Genomic DNA, 11,294 nt, shown 5'->3' on the forward strand with positions numbered 1-11,294 from the left:
ATAGCTGTTTTAAACAATGGAATAGTTACAGGACAGAGCATGCAGAGAAAACCTGATATTTTCTGCTGTACCGGAGAAACTGGAAGGAACAGATTTATTAATTTTGATGAAAGCACAAATAAGAGCTGGGCTGGTATTCCACAGCAGGATTTGTTAATTGAAAGGGCATATCATGTGTATTCTCCAAATGTGGCCATGAGAAAGCAACTAAGACCTGCATTAGTAAAGATGTAGTCATACCAACAGAAAGATTGATCCTGACAAAATTGTGACAGAAGGGCAAATTATTAATATTGGAGACAGTAGAGTGTTTGTAGAAAACAATTATTCAGTGAGCACCAGGCAGAAGTGAAGCAACTTTATCCCAGCAATCAGAGAACAGGAGTAAGTGTCATGCTGCTGTACCTTTTTTCACATTTTTTTTCCTGTGGATCAAAGTAATTTTTTGATGCAGAGCAGGCTAAGGAAAAAATACAAAAGTTTGTCCAACAAAAAGTGAGCCAAACAGAAGGGGACTCTACTTCTCATTCTTCTGATAATAAACCATATAGATAGATTTTGCCAGTGAAACTTTTTCCAGTGTTCAAATGGAAAATGCTTGAAAGCAAGGAAAAAAAAAACAGGACTTGATTAGAAAAATCAGGAGTACCTTGGACTTGAACCAGAGTCTGGAGTTGGGAGATGAAGATGAACATGAAGAAGACCAGCAACAATGACATTAGTGAATACAAGTAAGACTATAAAGTATCAATCACATTTGTGAAGTATGGCTTTACAAGGAAAAAGTGGCTGAGAAACATTGGACTTTTACTGAGTTTGTTAAACTTGCTGGGGAACTGAAAGGTATATATCCTACTTCATTTCATTAATCTTAGGAAGGACACTAAAAAGGGAAAAAAAGAAGTTAAAAAAGAAGAACTGAAAGTAAAAATTTTCTGTTCTTTACAGCACTTGTACAAAACATTTCATGATATAAATGTCATTTTATATAGTAAACCATTTTGTTGTATGTGATAAAGATACTAAAATAGACAATTACCTATTGTTTCTTTTTTAGTTTTAACAATGTAAAAAGAGAAGAAAGGCTGGACAAAGCATACTCAAGTTAATATACAGTAATCTTGGGCTGTTGGGATGGGGTATAGGGTATAAAAGTGCAATGATTATAATATATAGAAAGTTTTCTCTCATTTTTGCATATGTGAATGTCTGTATTGATACCCTTGACTTAATCTAATAACAACTTTCTTGAGTAAGCATAAGTGCTATAAAAATAAAAGAATACTGAATGTAATGAAAAGTTTTCTTTAGTAACTTGAGAAGACCACAGCTTGGGGCAGCTGTACATTCTGTACATTCTGTTATCATGTTTCTATGGAGACAAGCAGACTACAGGTCCAGGCAATAAATCTTGTGAGCTCTATATATTGTTTGCTGAGAGAGAAACATAAAAGTAAAAAGGTACAAGGGCTAGCAGCTTACTGAAAAATAAAGTTTGAATTTATTGGAAGTGAATAATAGATAGCAGTTTTCCTGGTAACAAAATAGCTTAATGCATTTACTAGAACAGTGCATAATTTATTTTTATTTAAAGATAGGCAGAGCTGTTTTTCATATCTGGAAAGGTAATAAAGATAAAACAACAAAATACAGTAATTAGTGTATTTAGGAGCACAGGCTGTAACATGTCCTTTAGCATGGATAGCCTTAATTTTATTTTAGGTAATGCTGTTGATTTGGGACAGTTGTTTCTATTACGAGGGTAAATGGCATTATTTGAAGATGTACATAGTTTTGTGTGTTTGTTTTAAGTTAATAGGTCCTATGGACTGTATTCTTTTTGCTGGATTTCATTAAAACAAAAAGTCTTGTAAAAGTTGACACAGGATGAAATGGAGATGACAAGAAACAACTGTATAAAGGATCAACTAACAAAACATTAGTGGGTGCATGCAACACAAAAGTTGGAAGTAGATATTTAAAAAAGTTGACATATATAATAGTTGGGTATAAAAACTTCTTATCATAATGGCTACACTATCCATATTAGTTTAGAATGTGAGTGGCTTTAAAGGAATAGTGAAAAAGGTAAGACTGATGAATTATCTTAAGGAATACAGAGTTCAAAGAGCAATGCTACAGGTGACATATTTAGAAAGAAGTAAGCATGCAAATTTGATAAAGGATTTCAGGATGGATATTCATCAGGATATTGGGGACAAATAAAAAGGGGAGTACTAGTACTAATTGCTAGATGAGCAATTATAGTGATAGAAGAGGGAAAAAAGATAATAGTAGATTTATGATAGTAAGTGGCTACTGAGAAGGAATGTGGATTATGCTGGCATGTATTTATATTCCCCCTAAAAGTGATATTATGAAACTTAAGAAAATTTGGGGAGAAATAATCAGCTTTCACCATAGAATATTACTTATAGGTGGTAACTGGAACTTGATTTGCAACAGTGATGATGCATCTTTGGGGACCTGGAAGGAAAAATAAAACAAAAAAGGGTAGATTTCTGAAGGGATTTTGGAAAATATTTGGTATGGAAGATGTGAATTCAGTAGTAAGTCACTGTGAGATTTTACATATTAATACCCTGGGTACAATAACTTGGATAGACTAGGCAGAAATTATATTTCACTGGAACATGTACATTTAGTAGAAAGCTATGACACACATCCAAATAAATATTTCAGACCATGTGCCAATAACAACTAAAATAAGATAAAAATGTAGGGTAAAGAAGTAAAAATGAGACACCAGCACTTCCCGGCCTATCTGTTAAAAAACATGAATTTAAGGAATGGGTCATTAAAACTTTCTGAGAGTTATTGGGGAGAACAGAAATTTCCACAGAAGTTATAACTAGTGAGTCAGATAAAATAAAAGTGTAGTTTAAAATAGGGTAGAAATAAAAGAAAAAGAGATATGGTTAAGAAGTAACAAGAGGGGCTGACAAAGGTTAAAGTACTGCTGAATAAGGGGAATCTCACAGAACAGTAAGAAACACAACTCTAGAGCATAAAAATGTTTATCACAATGATTTAGGCAGCAGAAAGTAGAAAGGGTTGTTAACAAACTTAGGGCACCTATAACAATAAAAATGACCAGCGATCCTATAGAAGTGTGTGTGTGTGTGTGTGTGTGTGTGTGTGTGTGTGTGTGTGTGTGTGTGTGTGTGTGTGCATCTTTCGGCTTTTCCCAGTTAGGGGTCGCCACAGCAGAACTCCGGTCCGCTAATGATTGGCAGTAGAGTTTTATGTGCTGGCTTGCCGGGCCTAACGCACAACCTTCAATGAAGGAATGCCCATTCACGCATGTCGTCACACAGTAGATGCTTTAACAGAGAATCGAATGGGCAACGTCTAACTGTGAGGCGACAACGCTATAGAAGTATTAGAAATAATTCAGAACATTTGTGAAAATTTGTATAAAGAAGAGAAATGTCAAAATCATGAAGTAGCACAAATGTAAAGATATTTGAGAGACTTAAGTATGCCAAAATTAGAGGTATATAAGGCTCAAAAAATAAAAGTTAAGATAGGAAGAGATGAAATAAAAATGGTAATGTATAATTAATCTGCAGGAAAGTATCCAGGAATAGGTGGTATTCCTGTGGAAGATTGGAAGCTAGGAGGGAAGTATGTGATAAAGATCTGAAAGGTTTTGTTTAACAGTATTTTAAAAGGAGGGGAAGCACCAATATCCTGGAAAAAAGATGAGACGGCTGTAATACCTAAAGATGGTAAAGACCTATCTGACCCAGCATCATATAGGCCCACTTCAATTTTAAACAATGATTATAAAATACTCCTGTTCATAATAGCTAAAAGAAAGGTTAAAGTGTTGCCAAAATTGATAGATATGGATTAATGTGTTTTTGTGGAGGTGAGGCAAACATTTGACAACATTGATAGAACAATAATGATCTAGAGGGAATCAGAATGCAAGAAAATGCTGCTGTTGCTGATGGGTGTTGAAGCAAAGAAAGCATTTGACAGAGTAAGCTGGGATTTTATGAGTTGAACAATGGAATGCTTTGTATTCCTTAATACAATAATACATTTACTTATTTGACTATATGAGGGATCAGAGACACAAATTAAAGTGGAAAGGTTCTTCTCCAATAAGTTGTGTCTGAACAGACTAACCAGGCAGGGGTGTTCTTTATCACATCTTTAGTTGCATCTTTAGTTGCATTATATTTATTGGCAAGCATAGGAGATGAAGGACTCAGAAATTCAAGGATATAGTTGGTATGGCAATTGAGAAAGGTTGGCTTTATTTGCATATGATATTATTTTGTACCTAATAAAACCAGGAAAGGACATTTCAGTGCTGTGGAACATTTTGAGACAGTTTCAAGTCATTTCATGACATAAAATTAATAAGGATAGAACAAAGGTTATAGCTGTGGATTTTGTGCAAACACTTGAATTGGTTAAGCTATACCCATAGTTATGAGGACACAAAAAATGAAGTTTTAGGAGTATGAAATGAAAAAGGACTCTATTGTGGCAGCTAAGGATTTGGGGGGGGGGAGACTAAACAGAGAATAATACAAAATCTGAGAAAATGAAAGCTCTTGTTTTTGATACTGATAGCAAAATGCAAGCAGTGATATGTTTTAGTCCCTTTAATTTTATACACACATCAAGCATATTTTTATCAACCAGAGGTGAAGCTGTAGGCAGAAATTAATAATTACTAAAGATATGAAGGATTTTTATGTGGTAGAGGTAAAGGGCAAGGGTCAAGTGGGATGAGTTGATCCTTCCAGTAGGATAAGATGGTTTAGGATTACCTGATTTAAAGGGATATTTTACAGCTAGACAATTAAGGCTCATATACAAGCAGAAAGTGGAAAGGAATGATGATGAAGTAGATGGATCTGCAGGAAATAAAGTGAAAGTGGGATTTTGGATGCAGATCCTTAAGGAGAATAAAAACAGCCATATAGAATATTATATTCATAAACCAGCAGAAAGTATTCTAAAACCTGAGCCAACATGACAATGGAAAAAGGAGATTTTGCCAATAGGGATGACTGCAGGGGTATGGAAAATAAGCAAGATGGGACTAGAATTTACTGGAGAAAACTGGCAAAGGAATTAGGGTACTAGAACAGGAATGGTAATAGAATATGAATAGGCCAAGAAGACATTTGGACTGCAGGTTAGAGACTTTCTTCCCTATCAGGGGTTGATATCTGAGTATAGGCAAAGAGAAAGGGCTAGAGGAATCCTAAGTGAAATACCCACTCTTGTACAGGTTTTAGCTGAATCTAGAACAGATGCTGTTCAAAAAGGTAATTAGTAGGGCATATAAAATATTGCACTATAATTATAGGAATCAATCAGAGGTGGTTAGAAAAGATTAGAAAGAGAGATTGGATATGAAATTCACAAGGAAACAATGGGAGAACATATGTATGGCTACCAAATATACAACAGAGTCTAGAAGATTTAAAATTGTTATTTGGAAGTATTTGCATAGGTATTTTTATACTCCAAGCAGGCTTCAAATATTTTTTCTTCAGGTAGATGGCAAATGTTGGAGGTGTGATGGGGAAGAAAAATGTAACTGGGGTCATATGTTTTGGGAGTGTTAATGAGATGGCAGTCTTTAAAAATTCCCTACAGAGTACTCTGTCAGATATACTGGGTAAGAAATTGGATGTTACTAAGGAAAATATTTTTTAAGCTAAGATACAGTATCCAAATTGCCTATACATAGTAAAGCCTTGTTAAATTTAATTCTGATAGCTGCCAAAATAACAATGGCTAGAAAATGGAAATCAAAGTCTAAACCAACTGTGTTTGAAATAGTGAATATTGTAACAGAGGTAAAGGAACTGGAATTTGGATATTTAGAAAAGAGTCGTAGCAAATTACAAAGAAGCATAGAAAACAAATGGAAATTGAGGAAACAATACATGCTGAATAAAGTTTTGGAGAAGGAGTGAGGTATAAGGGATGGCAGGAATTGATCAATTTATGTAATGTTGGATTGACAATAATTATACAAAAGAATATATGTGATGTATAATGTTTGAAACTGTGAATTTGTTTATATGTTTTGTTTTCTTTTTTATAAATGTATGTTTGCCTATGTCTTAAGTGATAATTCAATAAAGGTGTTAGAACACTAAGAATATTTAGACATGTTTGTAGATTATTTTATCAAAACCTCTATTTTTCACATTGTTGGGTTTTAGGCTAATGATTTAAAAAGTCCAGGTAAGCATTGCATGTACACAGCTCTGACCAAGTACAATATATGTATGTACTTATTTATGTATGTATTTTGTTATTTACTTATTTATTTTATTTCATTTATTGCTTTTATTAATCAGGAAATTCCATCTGGGTGGAACACCTCTTTCCAGCAGAGACCTAGGGTGGAAAGCTCCACAAGATACAGAAAGAAAGTATCAAACAGAAATATGCACACATTGAGAAAAAAAACCAATGATAGTTTGAATACACAATAGTGAGGAAACCAAAAACACTGACAAGATACATGTGAATCGTCAGCATACTAGCATATTATAAGCATGATACAGGCAATATAGTGATATGAAAAATTATTCAAAGGTAGATCAGAATGAGTGTTTAAGCAAGGATCTACCTGAGTACATCGAAACCGCACATCATCGAATTGCAGTTCATCAACATGCAAAATATCAAAATCCCACTTCATCAATGAAGTGAAACAATGAAGATCTACCCAGGGTAAGTAACCAGTTACCCCCCAAAAAACTAAAACCTAAACTGCAGCATCCTTAACCCACCCAGGGTGGAGTTATGCCCCCCACATCCCCCAAAGTGGGGGTCTGCGCCTCCCCACCCCCTAACTAAATATACCAACTCCAAGATTGCACTAAACCTGGGCAATGGCAAAATTTACTATCTTGCACAAGTTACTTACCCTGGGAAGCTCTTCCATATTTCAGTGCTTTGATGAATTGGATTTTGATATTTTGAGTGTCAACGAACTGCGATTTGATGATGTGCAATTCTGACAAAGTCAGGTAGATCCTTAGGCTAAAAAAGTTTAGCTCCATAATATTTTATAATAGTAAGACAGTGCAAAAGTAAACTTTCATAACAATGTAAAGCTGAGGAGAGTGTGGTACTGTATATATTGGCAAGAAGACTTAATACTACAGGATGAAATAGACTGGATAATGTAAATTAAAACCCATTTATATCTCCATTAGGAAACAAACAAAATACAAGCACCTAATAATAGCTATTCTTTGAAGCAGCAATTAAAATTCCTAACTGCTCTCTACAGTTTAAATCAACAATATGAATCCTTAATTTGCATTCTATGCAGTTAACCACTTCTAAGGATTATGGTATACATAAAACAGGACACTGCATTAAACTAATTAACCTTGATACAAGTTAGTTTTACAGAATGAGCAACACACTGAAACAGTATATACACAATTTAAAATGCAATCAGTGGATTTGAATATGGAGAACCTATTTAACAATAACAAGAAAAAGGGAACAGTCACTTGAAAGGAACCACAACTAAAAAAAGTGACAATTGCCAAGCCCAAGGATAAAATAGCCTGTAGTTTAATATTGTCACTGCAAACACAAACACAACCACAGGAATCAGAATAATGAGCAATGGTGATGTAGTAAGTATTCTGATGAAGTCCCCTGAGTGGGCCAAAAGCACTCAATCCTGAGTTTGTGTTTGTTATCCTTGGACCTGGAGATTGTCACAGCCTATTTAACAGCAGATAGCAGTGGGTTTGGGCATGGTTTGCCTCACTAACTGCATGTTGTAGTGATTTGGGGTGTGGTCACTTGGATTACCACATGCCAAAATTGGTTTGGACATGGTCAACTTGTTTTTCAGCATGCAACAATGGGTCCCCAAGAAGACTAAGATGGGTCACTGAACTGACCATATATATAATATACACATATCATTCAGTCTAGCCTAATTTCTCAATTAGAACCACAAATTAAAAATTATAGTCCACAAATATAATTATGCAAGTACACTATTAAATTTCTAATGGGGATAGCTTATTGCCATTCTTGTTGTCAAAAGTTGTTTCTAAGGGTGCAGATATCCATCCCCTTGACCATCATATCTATTAATATCTATTAATAATAGTCAGCAAAAGTGTAGAAATTATGTCTCCTCACATTATGGTGTCATATTATGAATCAAATTCTGACTGTTCACTGGTGTGGTAGTAATAAAGCTTGCAAACATCACATTAATAAATGTTCTGGGTGAATAAGAGGTGGAAGCAGTAACTGTAGTATAGGTTCATAGGTTCATAGGTTGGTACTAGGCTATCAGCCCTAGGGCCTATACAAGCCTAGCCATAACAATTCCCTGGCTATTTCTTAATGTCTTTGTGGATGTAAAAGAGAAGAAGACAAATAGCATCCTCTACACTTTTACTGTTATTATAACATGCAGGGGATAAAAATAGGTAGGCATTTATCTTTAGAAAAGCCAATACATTTTAGATCCTAACCGATACAGGAATACTAGAAGAAATAGAGACTACATAACCATCCTGTGGCAACACATGGATAGTGACCTATGCTGCATTTCATTAAAAAATACTGGCCAAAACCTGAAAAATAAAAACATACATTTATTATTTTATCTTGATTTTCTATTTGAAACCAACACCTTGACCACACTCTTTGCAGTCATTATTAATATTAATTTTGTTTTAACATAAAATATCCTGTTGGGGCAAACATACTGACATGAGTTTGTTGTTTTAGAATGACAATAGAAAGAATTACTGCTAACTTTAAGAATCTCAGGACAGACTGGTTGAAATATTTTCTAAGTAGCTTTGTTTTTTTTTTTTTGTTTTTGTTTTTGGATTCTTTTTTATGTTTTTAACATACCTCAGTAAACAGTTTTGTTTTTCTTTTGCTGCCTAAGTGTGTGCTTAAATTATAACTGAGAATCACTTAGATCCCGAAGTCTGTCTGTTTCCATTACTGGCCTGTTTTCTTCAATATGAGACTACAAAGTAAAAGAGTTTTGAATTCCAAAAGTCTTGAGGGGAGATGAGGAAGACAACTTGTAAATGACAATACATTAAAAGGTCAGCAAATTCCTAGAGGCTTAATAGGTTTACACTCCAATTTGTGGGAAAGAACAAAGCGCTACCAATGCTTTGTTATGTGACTTCCTCCCTGCTCAAAAATCTTAACATGCAATGGGCAAGATTATATAAGAACAAAGGAGACAAATTCCCAAAGAAAGTAGAAAAGAGGTCCCCTGCTTTCTGCACCACTACTGCTGGAGCTATGCAGCTAATTAGGTAGGTATACATGTGTCTAAATAGACCAAGACTTAATGTAAAATAAGAAAACTGACTGCATCTTAAAAAAGTTAGCTTTTTAAAATTTACAAACTAACTGATCAAGTGCCACTGCAGTTCTTTATATTGCAGTAAGAAGAAGACTAATATATCTGAAGTATCTAATGAGGTGCATAGTTCATAACCTCCCTGTGTCTGATGTTGAAAAAGTAAGAATGCATAAGTGTTTCTCTTTATCTATGTTAGGTCTCATCTCAGTGGCTTAAATGCATAACTGCATATCTGTGTGAGGCCTATAGTAGGATAAAGGACTATTTAAACAGAGGTACTGCAAGTACAATAAACTCAGAAGGCAATGATTCAGCAAATGATATTATTTTGAAACTGGTTTATGAAGACATGATCAATGTGTTTGCTCATTAACTTTTGTCTCATTTGACCTTTTTTAATGTTTATTGCCATAATATCTAGTCTGACCCTTATCAAAATATTTAGTGGATGGGACCTAGTTGTTATTGGAATTATAGGGAGTAAAGGATCACTATGGACAGAAACAGAAATGACAGCATAAGTAGTTATTAATAATGTTTAATTTCCTGATGGGCAGATTTATTAAACTGATTTTGTTTGCTTATTCTGGCATGTCCACTTTCCTATAATCCATTCTATGGTCCCAAAATATGATGTTAAAGTATCTTTTCCTGAAGCAATTAGTTCCATTCACTTAAAATAAGAGTATTCTACTCAGAATCACTGCTTACTTATACAATCTGTGGTGGCCATCTCCCCATTTTCCAGTGATTTACAAATTTGTGTTATTTGTCTTTATTTGACAGACACTGCATTAATCCCGGTCTTTTAGATGCAGAAAGTCCTTACATTAAAACTGTCTTTTTAACGAATTAGTAAAATTTTAATAATGCTCATTCTTTTATATGCTAGCACTAGGCTAACTATACTTGTGGGCTATTTTAAACGTAGTCAATAAGGCCATGCAAGAATCAAACCCTGCACCTTGTGTCTATAAGGTAAACACCTTAACCATTATGCCAACCTTGTATTATGTAGTGTCATACAATATTAGCTGCTCACAAAACTGTAACAGCAAACCTAGCTTATTTATATTAAGCCTAAAATTTCAGAGATTCATTTTTTTTTACCCAGAGGTCTTATTTAATGCCATACAATATTAGCTGCTCACAAAACTGCGACAGCAGACCTAGCTTATTTATATTAAGCCTGAAATGTCAGAGATTCAATAGATTTAGATCTTCCACTGAGGAAGAAACATGGCATTAGTATAAACATCATTTTACATAGCCTTTTCCTGTGCCAGATATTTTAAATGGACCATATAATGCAAGACCCAGAGTGACAAATTCTAACAACAGTATTGTGAAATTTCATGCAAAGATAGCAGTGTATGCAATGGGATAACTGAACAGTGCCAAATGCCAAACAAGGTGAGACACAACTGTGGGGAAATAATTTTGTGTGTAAGAAAATGTTAACTGTGACAAAGGTTGTGGTTATGGTGTTGCAGTCCTGCGACTTTTACAGGGAGACAGTGCTGGATGCTATCATTATGAAGGACATCAGTAATATTTCTATTTGCACTGAATGTTTTACAAATGATTTGCTTATATGTAATCAGGTAAAATACTGAAATGGCAATAATATCCTAGTTCAGCAGGTTCCAGGACAAAAAAAAAATGGCATTACATGTCTGATTATTTATAATCTGCTAAATGTGAAATCTAAGCAAGAGATTCTAAAGGAATAAGAAATGAGATTGAATATGCTGAAACATGTCTGGTAGCTTAACCTTCAAAGTCTGAACCTTAAATGATGACACACTTTTCATAATTAACATGGAGCAAGTAACATTAGCTGCAGCAACAGCAAAATCAGTATGCACACCTTAATAGCTCAGAAACTTCTGGAGGCAAGCAAGTACAG

Source organism: Protopterus annectens, chromosome 8.part0 (genome assembly GCF_019279795.1).
Source record: "Protopterus annectens isolate FY-2018-M chromosome 8.part0, PAN1.0, whole genome shotgun sequence".
NCBI lineage: Eukaryota > Metazoa > Chordata > Ceratodontiformes > Protopteridae > Protopterus > Protopterus annectens.